This window comes from Amphimedon queenslandica, unplaced genomic scaffold, assembly GCF_000090795.2.
Source record: "Amphimedon queenslandica unplaced genomic scaffold, v1.1 AMPQUscaffold_12688, whole genome shotgun sequence".
NCBI lineage: Eukaryota > Metazoa > Porifera > Demospongiae > Haplosclerida > Niphatidae > Amphimedon > Amphimedon queenslandica.
In genome coordinates, this window is record NW_003547076.1 from 19,241 (window position 1) to 22,415 (window position 3,175).

The 3,175-nt window shown below is 34.0% G+C and overlaps 1 long non-coding RNA gene across 1 annotated transcript; it reads left to right on the forward strand.

Moving 5' to 3' along the window:
• The first annotated feature begins 2,655 nt into the window (after nt 1-2,655).
• LOC109587092 (uncharacterized) lies at nt 2,656-2,923 on the forward strand. The gene is made up of 2 exons (XR_002187387.1): nt 2,656-2,725; nt 2,876-2,923. It is a non-coding gene; the product is annotated as an uncharacterized LOC109587092 (long non-coding RNA).
• The last annotated feature ends 252 nt before the right edge of the window (nt 2,924-3,175 follow it).

Sequence of the window (3,175 nt, forward strand, 5' to 3'; positions counted from 1 at the left end):
CTCTTTCTGAGTATGCATATCCATAATTCATCGTACTTTTGCTTCATAGACAAAAATGTTGCTTAAAATAAACTTGTTTTCACAGTCACCAAGGCTGAAGGCAAATAGTTCTTTAAAAAAGAGCATGTACATAATAAAATAGGTTGTTGTGCCAGCATTATCCTTTGTGCTCCTGACGCTCTATTATGCTCAAAAAATGCCAGCCTAATATTCTCAGGCTTAATGATGCCCATGTCACTCACTTTTGTTATTGCTCTGTAAACAAGTGGGATCCATTTTGTAGTTTGTTGTCTCTTATTGAATCCAAGAATTTTTTCAGTTTCACACAAAGTGACTTGTCTTTCTTGAAATCGTAGAAATGATAAGTTGTCCAATTATATAATACGATAAGTACTCTAAGTAGGAAAAAATGTGAAAAATACAAGAAAAGAAGAATTATTACAAGTGTTTATTTGTACTTTTCCATACAATACTGTAGTTAAAAATAAGTTTTAGACAAACCAATTAGTAATTTTGCAAAGCACAATTAATTATCAAAATCAAAAGTATTGTATAAAATAGGCATATATACATGTAGCTCAATATTAAACTCATTGTGTTTACATTACGGTATGTCCTGCAAACGCATGGCTAAAAGTGCAGAATAGTGAATTAGTTTATTTATTCAAAAACAGTTTGAGATAGGTAGGCTTACTGCAGGGGCAAAATTGGGGGGAGCAAGCTCCAAAAAATTTTCTAGTAAAGCATAAAATTAGTTTCATCTATGTAAACTGTAAATCAGTGCAGTACGTGACTGTAATCAATGTATTAACCACAAAAAGCTCATTAAGAGGCCAAATCTTCAAAATTTTGACTTTCCAAATGAATTCCTGCAAACCTGGTTGGCCTCACTTACTAATTACTCCATTCACACTATTAAGGCCAGCCCAAAAAAATTCAATCCTAGATACACCCCTGGTCTACTTTATTTTGTGCTGTATTTCACTTATCAGCTTTTTAAACATCTCCCTCTTCAGCGGGGCCAAAAGTTATTACGATAATCAAAAATTTACTGTACTTCTGGTCTCAAGAAAAAATTTTCAACCCCACTTGACAGTACCTGAGGCGAATTGGTAGAATATAATTGTTCTAAGAACTTATTTCTTGCGACGGCATCAGCATCATACAGTTGCGATATATATTTAAAAGCTTATTGGAATCACAAAAGGATCTGTATGTCATTAAATTGTTTGCAAATATACCGGATCTAAAAAAGAAAAACAGAACAAAACTGATTTTGTTAAAATTTTATTCGGGTGCTTTAAAATGTGCACATTTACAACAATGTTAAATCAAAATTTTTGTATTATCACCCTTAGCAATAAAAATAAAAAATATTTGGCACATACACCATAGAGTTACATGTATGTGTATGTATGTACACACACCTGCATATTCATGAAAAGTCAATCTTTTTACTAATTTATGTAGACTTCCTGCTTTGATGATAACCTTACCATCACTTGGTTCAAGCAAGATGTTGTCTTTGCAATCGGGTTCTGCAAACCTACATGTATGGCTCTTATCATGTGCATTTATCATGGCTTATTATGCATACAACAGTGTGAAGATTGAAGTATATACATGTAGTATGTTTAACAAATGATACGTACTCTACAAGATTACTTTGTTCAAGCAAGATGTTGTCTTTGCAATCGAGTTCTGCAAACCTACATGAATGGCTCATATCATGTGCATTTATCATGACTTATTATACATACAACAATGTGAAGATTGAAGTATTATACATGTAGTATGTTTAACAAATTAAAATTCCAACATAGTAAATCCCCTCCAGCAAGTACAACTAGACAAGCCAGTCCCAATAAATGAAAACAATAATCATGCTTACATATCCTCTTGACAAATGCACTTTTTACAAAAAATTTTACTGGTATAGTTTTGCATCTGGTAGGAGTTGAGGGAGGCTCCTTTCTTCTTCTTTCTCCTTTTCATCTATTATTCTTTGAAATTGACTGCAAGAATTGTGGAGAAATAGATTATATGCATAACATAAACATTGCATGTACCTCCTCACTAATAATACAACAATAGCAAAAATCTAGGTTTTTTTCTTTTTTAGATTTGGCATAAAATTTATACCATTTCAAACAATCTGTTAGCATAAAACTTTCATCTGCAAAAAATTACCCGTTGTCACAGTAACATTAGTTGTCATGGTTACCTTCTTCATTGTCAGCTAGCTTAAAATTGGCTGCTTTAATGTTCATCATTCCTTTGAGTTTATATTTCCTTGCCATCACAGGCGGTTCCAGGATTGTGGAAGCTGGTCGACAAGAAAGTGAATAAAATGACGCACGAAGCGCGCCGCGATTTTGAATACACCCACTTTCTTTTCTGCTATCGCTCTGCGCAGAACTACGCTTTTCCATAATATTAGGGGCCTCGCAATATTTAATTTCTCACCATTGTCATCATCTGTGCATGTGCCGTGAGTGTGACTTTGTGATTGACTATGAGACATTAGTCTTGCTAGCCAGACCATTCCCCAGCCTACAGTCATTGCCGTCCACCCAATGACTGTAGGCTGGGGAATGGTCTGGCTAGCGAGACTAATCAGACTCAGCATAACTAGAAGAAGTATCACATGGAAGATCATAATCATTAGTCTCTAACTCTGTGAAATCAACTGACACTAGATCTGACTCATCTATAGAAATTTCAGGTAGTAAATTTTGTGTGCAGCTGCCATTAACACAACTGATGCTTTATGACAAGCAGTACTGGCTTATTTATAGAGATCTATACATGTTAGCTATTAACCTTACTTCTTTCAATAAGGTCATCATCATTGGTATTTCTTTTTTTGGTTTAGGAGGCAAGAAAGAAAGGAGAAATGCTTGACGCTTGGTTGCCATTGCAAGAAATGATTACAAAATTAACATTCAAAATATTCATGAAAAGTTAATTTTAATAACAATTATAATTTATTTTAATGATTATGATGACTTCCTTTTCCTGTCCAAACTTCAGGGTGGGTATTGCCCCTTAATGCCCACTTCTGGAACCGCCTATGCTTGCCATGGTTTTCTTTTGAAACAGTTGAATATTTATTTCACGTTAAACCTTGTTGAACTTACAATCTTACTCAATAATGATTACTCCATCAAGTAAA